The sequence below is a fragment of the Caretta caretta genome, chromosome 4 (assembly GCF_965140235.1).
Source record: "Caretta caretta isolate rCarCar2 chromosome 4, rCarCar1.hap1, whole genome shotgun sequence".
Classification (NCBI taxonomy): domain Eukaryota; kingdom Metazoa; phylum Chordata; order Testudines; family Cheloniidae; genus Caretta; species Caretta caretta.
This window is the reverse complement of record NC_134209.1, coordinates 65,573,042-65,588,446: the sequence shown is the minus strand read 5'-3', so window position 1 is coordinate 65,588,446 and position 15,405 is coordinate 65,573,042.

Below are 15,405 nucleotides of genomic sequence, written 5' to 3'. Positions count from 1 at the left end.
CTCTAATGGGAAGTGCACCAGCTGTTACTCTAATGCCGACAGGAGCTCTCTGCCAGTGCCCAAATCAGCTTTAATCGTATTAGTTTTCCTCCTCCTCTCCCACTCACTCATTTTATTTATTAATTCATTTTATCATCAAGTCTCTGGGATGAAAATAAAAACAAAGCAAGAGGGACAAAGTAGTATGTTCTGTACAGGATCACCCTAGAACTCCGTTACTGATGCTTAGCCGGATGGGGCCCTTGTTCTTTTTAATTAGCATGGTAAAGATTTGTAAAACAAAGACATCAGCTTCCTTTAGTCCTTAAGGCCCTGGGAGCTGGATTTTTTTTTCTCTCGCGCGTTTAAATGGAAGCAAAAGCAATACCTTGCTAGAAATAAGCAGAACAATTCTCATACATATTAGAGTAACCACAAGCAGCTCACTTAAATGTACCAGAGCCAAAACATTGAAAGTTAAGTCTCCCGCTCCATCTGTAAGTCTCACTTCATTGTCTTTAGTTCCTAGGTATTAGTAAATAACATAGGTGACACCCAATTCGCAGCATGAAAGCAAACTAAGTAGTATGTATGCTGCAGCTGGGTGCTGTGTAAAATTTGTTCCATAATCTTAGACACCCCTCCCCCCCACACACACCCCACAAACCCACCACCAAAACTAACTTCATTAGAGTTAATGGTGACGCTATATTGTCCTTTAAAACAACGTTAATAAAATATATTTTTAAGGCTAAGATTTCAGGAAATGGGTTTTTACCCCTTTCCTCTCAGTAAAATGGAGAGGTATTAGATTAGAGGTAGACAGCTGTACTATGAATTTTAGGTCTGGAGATCATCAAGACCTCCTTAAGATCATTAGATTTTCAATTCTTTGCTCAAGAAACACTCACTTGATTCTGAGAATATCACCCAGTCTAATCTCCCTCTTTTATGAAACATTATGCAGAAGGTGATGGCAATACCTGGAGTTCTCAGATTTCCTCGATTTGTCACTCCAGCTTTAAGCCTGTGTTTGGGATAGAGACTACACTGTTTTCATCAGTCGGTGACTTCTTCCTAGCAATAGATTAAGATTAGCAGGCAAATTCTCTACTTTGATACAGCACTTTTGTACCATTAGCTTACAGATATATGAAGAGACTTTGATACCATTTGTATGCTGCAGACCCTGGCAGGGTTAGCCAGAATCATAGAATCATAGAATATCAGGGTTGGAAGGGACCCCAGAAGGTCATCTAGTCCAACCCCCTGCTCGAAGCAGGACCAATTCCCAGTTAAATCATCCTAGCCAGGGCTTTGTCAAGCCTGACCTTAAAAACATCTAAGGAAGGAGATTCTACCACCTCCCTAGGTAACGCATTCCAGTGTTTCACCACCCTCATAGTGAAAAAGTTTTTCCTAATATCCAATCTAAACCTCCCCCACTGCAACTTGAGACCATTACTCCTCGTTCTGTCATCTGCTACCATTGAGAACAGTCTAGAGCCATCTGCTTTGGAACCCCCTTTCAGGTAGTTGAAAGCAGCTATCAAATCCCCCCTCATTCTTCTCTTCTGCAGGCTAAACAATCCCAGCTCCCTCAGCCTCTCCTCATAAGTCATGTGTTCTAGACCCCTAATCATTTTTGTTGCCCTTCGCTGGACTCTCTCCAATTTATCCACATCCTTCTTGTAGTGTGGGGCCCAAAACTGGACACAGTACTCCAGATGAGGCCTCACCAATGTCGAATAGAGGGGGACGATCACGTCCCTCGATCTGCTCGCTATGCCCCTACTTATACATCCCAAAATGCCTTTGGCCTTCTTGGCAACAAGGGCACACTGCTGACTCATATCCAGCTTCTCATCCACTGTCACCCCTAGGTCCTTTTCCGCAGAACTGCTGCCTAGCCATTCGGCCCCTAGTCTGTAGGACGGATTCTTCCGTCCTAAGTGCAGGACACTGCACTTATCCTTACTGAACCTCATCAGATTTCTTTTGGCCCAATCCTCCAATTTGTCTAGGTCCTTCTGTATCCTATCCCTCCCCTTCAGCGTATCTACCACTCCTCCCAGTTTAGTATCATCCTCAAATTTGCTGAGAGTGCAATCTACACCATCCTCCAGATCATTTATGAAGATATTGAACAAAACCGGCCCCAGGACTGACCCCTGGGGCACTCCACTTGACACCGGCTGCCAACTAGACATGGAGCCGTTGATCACTACCCGTTGAGCCCGACAATCTAGCCAGCTTTCTACCCACCTTATAGTGCATTCATCCAGCCCATACTTCCTTAACTTGCTGACAAGAATACTGTGGGAGACCGTGTCAAAAGCTTTGCTAAAGTCAAGAAACAATACATCCACTGCTTTCCCTTCATCCACAGAACCAGTAATCTCATCATAAAAGGTGATTAGATTAGTCAGGCATGACCTTCCCTTGGTGAATCCATGCTGGCTGTTCCTGATCACTTTCCTCTCATGCAAGTGCTTCAGGATTGATTCTTTGAGGACCTGCTCCATGATTTTTCCAGGGACTGAGGTGAGGCTGACTGGCCTGTAGTTCCCAGGATCCTCCTCCTTCCCTTTTTTAAAGATTGGCACTACATTAGCCTTTTTCCAGTCATCCGGGACTTCCCCCGTTCGCCACGAGTTTTCAAAGATAATGGCCAATGGCTCTGCAATCACAGCCGCCAATTCCTTCAGCACTCTCGGATGCAACTCGTCCGGCCCCATGGACTTGTGCACGTCCAGCTTTTCTAAATAGTCCCTAACCACCTCTATCTCCGCAGAGGGCTGGCCATCTCTTCCCCATTTTGTGATGCCCAGCGCAGCAGTCTGGGAGCTGACCTTGTTAGTGAAGACAGAGGCAAAAAAAGCATTGAGTACATTAGCTTTTTCCACATCCTCTGTCACTAGGTTGCCTCCCTCATTCAGTAAGGAGCCCACGCTTTCCTTGGCTTTCTTCTTGTTGCCAACATACCTGAAGAAACCCTTCTTGTTACTCTTGACATCTCTGGCTAGCTGCAGCTCCAGGTGTGATTTGGCCCTCCTGATATCATTCCTACATGCCCAAGCAATATTTTTATACTCTTCCCTGGTCATATGTCCAACCTTCCACTTCTTGTAAGCTTCTTTTTTGTGTTTAAGATCCGCTAGGATTTCACCATTAAGCCAAGCTGGTCGCCTGCCATATTTACTATTCTTTCGACTCATCGGGATGTTTTGTCCCTGTAACCTCAACAGGGATTCCTTGAAATACAGCCAGCTCTCCTGGACTTCTTTCCTCTTCATGTTAGTCCCCCAGGGGATCCTGGCCATCCGTTCCCTGAGGGAGTCGAAGTCTGCTTTCCTGAAGTCCAGGGTCCGTATCCTGCTGCTTACCTTTCTTCCCTGCGTCAGGATCCTGAACTCAACCAACTCATGGTCACTGCCTCCCAGATTCCCATCCACTTTTGCTTCCCCCACTAATTCTACCCGGTTTGTGAGCAGCAGGTCAAGAAAAGCGCCCCCCCTAGTTGGCTCCTCTAGCACTTGCGCCAGGAAATTGTCCCCTACGCTTTCCAAAAACTTCCTGGATTGTCTATGCACTGCTGTATTGCTCTCCCAGCAGATATCAGGAAAATTGAAGTCACCCATGAGAATCAGGGCATGCGATCTAGTAGCTTTCGTGAGCTGCCAGAAGAAAGCCTCATCTACCTCATCCCCCTGGTCCGGTGGTCTGTAGCAGACTCCCACCACTACATCACTCTTGTTGCACACACTTCTAAACTTAATCCAGAGACACTCAGGTTTTTCTACAGTTTCGTACCGGAGCTCTGAGCAGTCATACTGCTCCCTTACATACAGTGCTACTCCCCCACCTTTTCTGCCCTGCCTGTCCTTCCTGAACAGTTTATAACCATCCATGACAGTACTCCAGTCATGTGAGTTATCCCACCAAGTCTCTGTTATTCCAATCACGTCATAGTTCCTTGACATCACCAGGACCTCCAGTTCTCCCTGCTTGTTTCCAAGGCTTTGTGCATTCGTATATAAGCACTTGAGATAACCTGTTGATCGCCCCTCATTCCCAGTATGAGGCAGGAGCCCTCCCCTCACAGACATTCCTGCCTGTGCTTCCTCCCGGTATCCCGCTTTCCCACTTACCTCAGGGCTTTGGTCTCCTTCCCCCGGTGAACCTAGTTTAAAGCCCTCCTCACTAGGTTAGCCAGCCTGCTGGCAAAGATGCTCTTCCCTCTCTTCGTAAGATGGAGCCCGTCTCTGCCCAGCACTCCTCCTTCATGGAACACCATCCCATGGTCAAAGAATCCAAAGCCTTCTCTCCGACACCACCTGCGTAGCCATTCGTTGACTTCGACGGTCCCTACCCAGGCCTTTTCCTTCCACGGGAAGGATGGACGAGAACACCACTTGCGCCTCAAACTCCTTTATCCTTCTTCCCAGAGCCACGTAGTCCGCAGTGATCCGCTCAAGGTCATTCTTGGCAGTATCATTGGTGCCCACGTGGAGACGCAGGAAGCGATCTGAGGGCTTGATGAGTCTCGGCAGTCTCTCCGTCACATCGCGAATCCTAGCCCCTGGCAAGCAGCAGACTTCTCGGTTTTCCCGGTCAGGACTTGGCTGGTCCATTTTTGTCTGTTTGTGAGATTCCCAAAAGAATAGTTTTGGATGATTTCTCATTAGTGCCTACAGCTCTCTCATCACAGAGTTCTGTTCTGTCACATCTCTTTATTCAATGGGTATGGGAGGTCATTAAGCTACATAACGAGGCACTGTAGACTGAGTTGTCTTCTCGATGTGGATGACACTCAGTTGTACATCTCAGTTTCACGAGCCCCAGATAAGTACGTGTATTTGATTTTTCCCAGCGCTTAGAGGCTTGAATGAAAGCTAGTTAGCTGAGACTAAACATGCATTGAAAGGAGGTAATGCTGGTAGGCTGGGGGGACTAACCAGAGGAAATGAGCAAGGTCATATTGGCTCCCTCAGTTGAAGGAGTGTGTTAACCTATTGTTACTCAGGTTCATACATTGGGGGCATTATTGACTCCTGGGCTGATTCTGGATGTCCAGATAGCCCCAGTAGCCAAAAGTGCATTTTTCTATGGCTAGGAGATTGTGACCTTTTCTCTCACACATACATCTAGTCACTGTTATTCATGTCACTTCCAGCTTAGATTATTATAGTGGACTGTTTGAGGCTTAGCCTGAAAATCATTTGGAATTCTCAGCTGAGGCAGACTACAGAACCCCTCTTACTTAACAGTGGCACCCAGTGCTCAGAAGTCAGCACTGACTTCTAGTCTGTTCCCAGGTGTTGATTTTGACCAATAAAGCTCTAAAAGCTTTGAACACTGACTACCATAAAGAGCACCTGCTGCCCCACTTGAGGTCAGTAGATGTTGTAAGCTAAGAGAGGAGAGTCTTAGGAAAGGTTAGAGGAGGCAGCAGTAGCTTGTTCAGCTTCTGTTGTTCCAACCTGTAACTGCCTCTATTTTGTACACAAATGAATACATGTATCTAATGCTAGGATGTATTCATTTTAAATAAATCAGTTTGCAGATCGGAAAAAGTGCTATTTTCCCTGTGAACTTTCAGCCCGCTGGGCTCAGCGGAATAGCTACACACTAGTTCACCTCAGAAATGAGTGAACCAGTCCAAATAAATAAGAACCAATATGAACCTGAATTTAGTTTGAATCCTTCAAACTAAATTTTATTTGAGGTTTGAAATAATTTTGTTGCCATTCTAAAGTTAAATCCTCACTGGTATTTTAAACACGCTTGTTTTTAATTGTAATGCACTTTAAGATGAGCATAAAATTGTGTATAAATAATACTACATCACAAAAAAATCTGTTAGTAGGATAGAGCACAGATAAGTCACTGCCCAGAGGAAAAGCAGCAGCACTTGTTAACAGGTTTCTATTTTGCTTACTCCCATAATAAAATGTATAGGAGGTTTACATACCTGAATGCACTGAGACTTTCCATATTAATGATATACACATATATATTCCCACATAATATTCAGTGCTGGCTGGTGTATCTAATGTGCAGGGCCCCAGGTACTTCACAATTCTTGCCATAGAATTCTACTCCAGAATCTAAGCATTCATTGCAGTAAAAAAATTCCAGCCTCTGGGGTTGCAAAGAAAAAATCAAGTGCAAACTGATGCAGTCTGCAGAGAGGATGAAGCAGTAGCTCTTAGAAGCATGAATTCTCACTCCAGTCATCTCGATGGATTAACTCTGAAGCCTAATGCTAACACTTAAAATGTCAATATGTTTCAGAATTACAGAAATCTTCTACTAATGCATTTATCCCATACTCACAGCTGTTCCCAGCAAAATACTTATTTTTCATGAAATACAGGAACATGGGAATTACCATACTGGATCAGACCAGTGGTCAACTAGTCCAGTATCTGGCCTCTGATAATGGCCTATACCAGCTGCTTCAGAGAAGATTGCATTATGAAACTTCCTAACGGATATATATGGAAAAAGCCTGCCCACAGAGGAAATTTCTTCCTAACTCCCATCAGTTACTAGCAGACATGCCTTGAAGAATTACTGTTTATATCAATTCAAAAATTTTGTTTTAAATCCTTTCTAAAGTAACTACAGATGTTCTCATTGTCCATATGACCAAGCTTTCCTGAATCTTACCAATCTCTTGGCTTTAGTGATGTCACGGGCAATGAGTCCTGTAGGTTCATTGTACAATATTTCCTGTAATCAGTTTTAATTTTTTTACTTTTCTGTTTCACTGATTGCCCTTGTTCTTGTTACATGAGAGGATAAATCGGACAGCCCAATTTACCTTTTCTGTACCATTATTATTTTGTATATTCCTGTCATATCCCCTTTTGTCTCTAAACTAAACTGTCCCAGTCTTTTTACTCTTATCATGGAAGTAGATTCATGCCTTTGATTATCTTTATGGCTAACATTAGATCTTCTCTGGGTCAAAGTGACCAGAACTGCATACAATATTCCAGATGAGCACATGCCATTGATTCATATCATAGCAATTTATTTTCCATATTTTCTATCCCGTTCCTTCTGCACCCAAATATGTTTTGTTCTCTTTTTTCATTGTTCTTACACACATAAGAAACCAGTAGGAAGACCATGCAGAACACAAAGCAGTGGTGTCATATGCTACCAGCAAGACCAATTGTTTAAGAATCAGGCTGCAGCATTTTAAACTACCTTAGTTTCTGGACTGTTTTCAAGCATATTTCTCTGTAAAGTACATCACAGTACTCTGCTCTTTGTTGTCAAACGCCTGGTTTACAAGCTACAAGGTCTGCATCCAAATGAAAGATTCACAATCTAATCAAACAGAAATGGAGAAAAAAACCCATCATGATCAGTACTGCTATATGACCACTCAACAGCAACCTCCAAGTGTGAGCTTGAACAACAGAACAACAACTGGCAGGCATACATATTCAGTGAAAAGAAGATACAGTCCTCACCATATCTTCTGGTTGCAACTCCCAAGTGAGCAACATTGCCTTTTCTGGATTCACCTTCAGACTGCTAAACCTCATCAATGCCCCAGTCTCAACCAGACACTGGATAAGGCACTTGACAGCACTCGCTCTTATTACCCTGATAATGTGACACACAAAATACCACATTACATTTCTGTCAACAGGGAAATAATTTCCTTTTTGATTCTGCTGTGACTTGCTTTGCAGGGGCCAAGACAACCTGTGTCCCTATTTATTCTTTTTTTATCAGTAGTTTCTGTAAAGAAGCTATTCAGAAACCTCATTTCGGACATAAAAATATCAGCCATAATTCTATAGCAGCTTGATCTCTTATATAGAGAAACCACTAATTCACAACTTTAAATTTCAACAAATTTAGGGAGTCAGATTCAACATCAACCCAATAATACTCTTGTTCCAGGCTTTTACGCAGCACATTTCTTCTACTCGCAATCTACACTCAACATTTACTCTTTTAGCTTACACTAGAAATTCCATGTATGTTGCAGAGAGAGACCCCTACTTTCAGTTCAAGGAACTGAAAAGCGTTTTACCTGCCATGGTCAGAAATCAGGGGGCTGTGTTCCACCTTCAAAAGCTGATGTCAACACTACTGTCAGGGTTCCTTCCCCACTCTGAACTTTAGGGTACGGACGTGGGGACCCGCATGAAAGACCCCCTAAGCTTATTTTTACCAGCTTAGGTTAAAAACTTCCCCAAGGTACAAACTTTGCCTTGTTCTTGAACAGTATGCTGCCACCACCAAGCGTTTTAAACAAAGAACAGGGAAAGAGACCACTTGGAGATGTCTTCCCCCAAAATATCCCCCCAAGCCTACACACCCCCTTTCCTGTGGAGGCTTGAGAATAATATCCTAACCGATTGGTTACAAAATCATCAAAGACCCAAATCCCTGGATCTTGGAACAATGGAAAAATCAGTCAGGTTCTTAAAAGAAGGATTTTATTTAAAAAAAAAAAAAGAGAGGTAAAAATCAACTCTGTAAAATCAGGATGGAAAATACTTTACAGGGTATTCAGATTCAAAACACAGAGGATCCTCCTCTGGGCAAAACCTTAAAGTTACAGAAAACAGGAATAAACCTCCCTCTTAACACAGGGAAAATTCACATAAAACAAAGATAAACTAATCTGCCTTGCCTGGCTTACCTATACTGGTTGCAATATTGGAGACTTGGATTAGGATGGGTTGGAGAAGATGGATTTCTGTCTGGCCTCTCTCAGTCCTAAGAGAAAACCACGTAAACAAAGAGCACAACAAAAGTGTTCCCCCTCCCTCCCAAGATTTGAAAGTATCTTGTCCCCTTATTGGTCCTTTGGGTCAGGTGCCAGCCAGGTTAGCTGAACTTCTTAACCCTTTACAGGTAACAGGATGTTGCCTCTGGCCAGGAGGGATTTTATAGCACTGTATACAGAAAGGTGGTTACCCTTCCCTTTACATTTATGACAACTACCATCTAAAATGGTGCAGGGAGCAGCATTCGCTTTAGGTGTTAGCACTGTAGTAGGAGAAAAAACCCGAGGAGAAATGTTCAGATATTTTACTTTAAAATGCATTGGTAAATGTGTGCAAGTATATCTGGCCCAATTGGGGCCCTGCACTATGGGCACAATGTTAGCAATGGCAGTGCCACATGTCGAGTTACAGTAACGGGCCCTTAAATAATTGAGATCAAAGCAGAACTTTATTTTTTTTAAAAGCACTTTAATTCATCTTTAAAACAGACAGCAATGGCCTACATCTAAAGGAGGCTGGGGATGAAGAAGAGAACACTTAAAAAACCCTTTATTTGGTGAATAGCCACAGCCTGTAAAAACCATGGGAGAAGTTCTGCTCCCACTTAGGGCTATAAATTTCCATTGCCTTCAACAGGGTTGTACAGGTATCACGGAGTACAATTTGGCACTGAAATAACAAAATATCAAGCAATTTGCTGAGCAATTGCTTGCTTTCAAAAATGATAATAGGTCAAAGCTGGCAACAAGCAAAGGGATACAAATTAAAGATGTAAGCACTATTTCTTCCATTGTTCCAATGCTATTAGGCCCAAATCCTGCAGACACACGTTTAATTTTAATTAGGGCTGTTGAGCGATTAAAAATATTAATCATGATTAATCGAGCAATTAATCGCACTTTTACACAATAATAGAATACCATTTATTTAAATAGTTCTATATTTTCAAATATATTTTCAGTTACAACACAGAAGATAAAGAATACAATGCTCACTTTATATTTATTTTTAATATTTTCACTGTAAAAAACAAAAGAAATAGTATTTTTCAATTCACCTAATACAAATACTGTAGTACAATCTCTTTACCATGAAAGTTGAACTTACAAATATAGAATTATGTACAAAAATAACTGCATTCAAAAATAAAACAATGTAAAACTTTAGAGCCTACAAGTCCACTCAGTCCTATTTCTTGTTCAGCCAATTGCTCAGACAAACAAGTTTGTTTACATTTGCAGAAGATAATGCTGCCCACTTCTTGTTCACAATGTCACCTGAAAGTGAGAACAGGTGTTCGCATGGCACTGTTGCAGCCGGCGTTGTGAGATATTAACATGCGAGATGCGCTAAAGATTCATACGTCCCTTCATGCCTCATTCTTCCATTCCAGAGGACATGCTGATGACAGGTTCCGCTCGATAACAATCTAAAGCAGTGCAGACCAGTATATGTTCATTTTCCTCATCTGAGTCAGATGCTAACAGCAGAAGGTTGATTTTCTTTTTTGGTGGTTCGGGTTCTGTAGTTTCTGCATCAGAATATTGCTCTTTTAAGACTTTGGAAAGCATGCTCCATACCTCATCCCTCTCAGATTTTGGAAGGTATTTCAGATTCTTAAACCTTGGGTGGACTCCTGTAGCTATCTTCAGAAATCTCACATTGGTACCTTCTTTGCGTTTTGTCAAATCTGCCGCGAAAGTGTTCTTAAAATGAACAACACATGCTGGGTCATTGTCTGAGACTGAATGCTATAACATGAACTATATGGCAGAATGTGGGTATAAAAGAGCCAGAGACATACAACTCTCCCCCAAGGAGTTCAGTCACAAATTTAATTAATGCATTATTTTTTTTAATGAGGGTCATCAGCATGGAAACTTGTCCTCTGGAATGGTAGCTGAAGCATGAAGGGGCATATGAAGGTTTAGCATGTCTGGCACGTAAATACCTTGCAATGCTGGCTACCAAAGTCCCATGCGAACACCTGTTCTCATTTTCTGGTGACATTGTATGAGGAAAGGAGTACTTGTGGCACCTTAGAGACTAACCAATTTATTTGAGCATAAGCTTTTGTGAGCTACATTGGATGCATTGTAAGAGGGCAGCAGTATCTCCCGTAAATGTAAACAAACTTGTTTGTCTTAGTGATTGGCTGAACAAGAAGTAGAACTGAGGGGACTTGTAGGCTCTAAAGTTCTGCATTTTGTTTTGTTTTTGAGTGCAGTTATGTGACAAAAAAATCTATATTTTATAAGTTGCATTTTCACAATAAAGAGATTGCACTACAGTACTTGTATGAGGTGAACTGAAGACTATTCCTTTTATCATTTTTACAGTGCATATATGCGTAATAAAAAATAATATAAAGTGAGCAGTGTAGACTTTGTATTTTGTGTTGTAATTTAAAACAATACAGGGAGTCTTTACGTCAGATGCCACTTACCATGTTTTTCAATTGACTGCCCGTTTTGCCCCTACGATGCTTGTTTTGCCCGTACGATGCTTGATTTGCATAAAGTTGTTTGAAATCACTTTGTGGTTGCGTTATACTGGTATGGAGCTGGAAGGGGGCACTTCTGATTGGTTTTGAGCAGGGTCTGCTCTAGGCACCAGCCTAGCAAGCAGGTGCCTGGGGCGGCAAACGGGGAAAGGGCGGCACTGCAGCGGCTTTCAGCGGCACGCTGGGGGCAGCTCCTCCGCTTCCCTCTTCGGCGACACGCCTGCGGCAGCCCCTCCTCCTGTTTCCTGTTGGCAGCATTTCCCTTCGCCGCTTGGGGTGGCAAAAAAGGTAGAGCCGGCCCTGGTTTTGAGGCAGCAGGGTAGTTTATTGCTGGGTAGGGTTGCTGCTTGTTTTTGATTGGCTAAGCCCAGGGCCGGGAGCCAAACAGGAAGCTTGAACGGTGACTGTCCGAGACTCAGCATGTATACCATTCTCCCTGGCTTTCTGAGCCTGTGTTGCCAGTATTCTGAGCAGCATATATGAGTTTATATGTTTGTTTGAATGCTGTTTACAAAATATAGTGTACAGTAAATACATTGATGTTGCTACATTAGTCATCTATAATTCATTTTGTACAGAAATCTGGATTAGTGTGGTGAAATCAAGCCTTGGTTCAGGAATCAATCGCCCCTTCATACCATTGATTCCTATGGGAAAAGCGGTTTTGACTTACGACACAATTCTGAGGAACAAATTGTGTCGTAAGTCCAAGGACTCCCTGTATATTTGAAAATGGAGAGAAACATCCAAAAATATTTAATAGTTTTAATTGCACTGTTAAACAATAGAACACCAATTGAAATTTATGATTAATCGCAATTAATTTGAGTTAATTGCAGGAGTTAACTGTGATTGACACCCCTACTTTTAATCCCATTGAAGTCAATGAGTTATGGTAATAAAGTGGGTTTATTTGCAGGCTTGGGCAGTAGCATGATGACAAATCTCAAGTAAAGGCAGCAACTAAAAAGGGATCTAGACATTTATATGTCAATGTAATGTCATAGCACAGTAAAGATGGACAGAACTTTTAACCCAAATATAAAAAACAGTAGGCCTTCAAAATCCTATGCTAGTTTTCATGAGTCCCTCAGAAATAGGATGTCTGTTCTTTGCCCTTTCCCTAAGAACTGGCTGCATGGCCATTGATTTGGGTTTACATTTTTAAGGGGATTCTTTAAAGGGATCCCAGCACACTCTTGTAGTAATTAGCCCTTTATATCTGGGGGATACAGCCAGCTGGAGGCCCAGGAGGGTCATTTGCTTTTGACTGACTTCCATTTCTTCAACTATTTAGTTACCTTTAAGATTTTTTTCCCCCCTTTCTTTTCTCATTCTTGATGGTGCCGCGCATCTTCATGTGTATTCACCCTAACCAGGCTATTAGTTAAGATGCTATAGCTAACAATTTAAATGTAGCTAGCCCAAATTTCACATCCCCACCCATTAAATACAATGCTTCAATCAAGTGGCACCTTCTTGGGAGCTCTAGAACCAACAGCTCTTTACAGTGACACAGAACAGCCTCTTTAAAACAAGCCATGATTGATTAGTCAGCTGGAACAGTGTTTAGGAACATTAGATTAGAATGGTAAAGTAAAGCCTAGATGCACACAACCTCCCTGGGTTGACGCTCTGCACTGAGTCAGGAATCTTACTGCAGTCTGCTCAGACTTCCGTTCTTTGTCTCTAGTACCAATCATGCTGTTTTCACAAGTAGTGCCCCTTGGCCAGCAGTTGTTAAAAGTCAATGGTCCAATCATTAGTCTCCATTCACATACTGACAGTTCTTGATAGACTACGCATACTGACCCTGACATGCCTACTGACTCATGGCCAGTCACTTCCCTGATTATATACTGTGCCTGAGAAGAAATTAATCTCTTCACACCCAGTGGGTAGCAGTACAAAAGTGAATGGAGAAGCCAAGTCACATACATTGCATAAAAATAGGAACGTCCTACATTCTCCACAGTAACTATATTCAGTATCTTATGTCTGTACACTTGACTGGCATGCTATTTTGCTTTTACAGGCTGATGGATTTTACATGACAATCTTCTAAAACTTACAACATATGTTTGGATAACAGGGAACCATCCCTGCCTGATTCACCTGTAGTTGGTTTATTGTGGTACAAACAATGGCGACGCAACAGCCTTTCATTCATCTCTTGAACTAAATCCATGGTGGAAAGTAGCAGACACCCAAAGTGAGCTACATCTAAATGTGGGAATTCTTGGACAAAGACCAGAGTGATGTTCATTAATACCTTCTTAAGATATTTCCCAAAAGTGGCTAAAGGAGCTAAGCACCTAACTCCCTTTGAAAGTCACACATCCTTAGTCACTTTTGGAAGTCTCACCCCAAAAAAACACTTAATTAAAAAATAATAATCAAAATCACTGAATGAACATCACAACTGTACATCAGTAACATGGAAATGCTTATCTACGTCACAAGGGGCATAGGGGATTAACCAATATTTTTCCAGAACTCTGAAGATAATTTTAAGTATTTTATTCATTTTTATTCTTAAAGTAAATAAGAAAATCTTAGCACTTGGCAGAAAGTCTACAAGTTCTGGTTCTCAATGTTAAACAACTTGCATGATTACAAATCATGTGTTCTGGTGACATTCCAGAAGTAGCATCTTATATAGCTGTCATGATTACAAAGTTGTTCCATGGCTAAACCTATAGAAATAGAAAAATGGCACTTATGAAGTTGGAGATTCATAATTTTTGTAATAAAATACAAGCTTCACAAAATAATTTGTTCTAGATTTTGGAAAAACCAAATAAAATCAGTTACTTCTAAAACAATTTCAGTGAATGGAGAACACAGTAACCTTCCAACCACACACATACTACAAAACTAATGAGAAACTGCATGCTCCACTTAGAGGCACATCCATTTTCTTCTTAAAAGTCATTTATAGAAGAGTACATTGGTGATCTCTTCTTACATGCTGGATCCTTCTCAAGAAATTATAAGTTATTGAAGCATATTATAATGCGGTATCTCTGTATGTTCTGCAGAGTCCTTCACAATGTTTAATGTAGAAGGTTAACTATTAATTGCAAAATAATTGTTTGGAATTATTCCATCTTTTAAAAAAAAAAGCCACATGCCATGCATTTCCCTCCCCTGGATAATTGAAATGTTACCATTGCCTACTGACATTGAGAACCTGTTGGTATTTGGGGAGAATGGGCCACTGTAATATTCACACAATTGTTTGGTGCTCATTCATCCACAACTCAGAAGTATTTGTTGTTCCTGAAGACAGCATAAACTGCTCAGAGAATAAAGCAAGGTTTCAGAAAACTCATTAACAAATTGGTTAAACAACCTCAGCATGAGGTACATTACCCAAAGTTGTAACCTTGCACTGAGCAATAGGAAAGCATTAAGTACTGCGTATTAGTGCAATTTTCCATTCTGATTTTGCTTCATAGGTACCCTAAAGCTATTTATTGCAATCAAGCAGAAATTAAAGAGAAAGTATTTTATAAGCTAGTAAGTAGCCATCCAGAACCTAGCTGAGTTTACTCACTGAGCTTTGACTTAATCTCTTAAAGTTGCTGTGGGACACATGCACGGTTTTTTACTTCATTGCTTGTGCAGCAATTCCTCTCTCTCTTCCCCCCCCCCCATCCTGCTGACACACTCTATGCTGAGAGCTTGATATTTGTTCGTATTGCTGGCTAGCACGCAGCTGAAGGATGGAAGGGGCTGAGTGGTATAAGAAAGGGGTGGGAATAATGAAAAAACATGAACAGGACACACGATGTGTTTATGTACATACACAGCACTGAGACTAACAGCCTCACCCGATGAGCAATTTGAAAAAAGCTTTAGACGTATTTTAAAATAAAACCAATTTTAACTTTTTAAAAACTTAATTATTGTGTTGGTGGGGAGAAGAGAAAGAAGGAAAGAAAACAAAGTAACTGCAATCTGGAGGAAAGAAAGTTGCTAGGATTTGAAGTGACCTACTGGTTCTGTTGGCATACCAACGAAAGAGCTGTTCACTTGTGTGACTGACTTCTATAGCTGCCACAGTGTTAATCCCTTGGGCTTTTCTTCCATCTGATTCAATTCTTTCCCTGCCCCCATTGTTGAAGTATCGTTGTTACATCCCCTATTCAAATT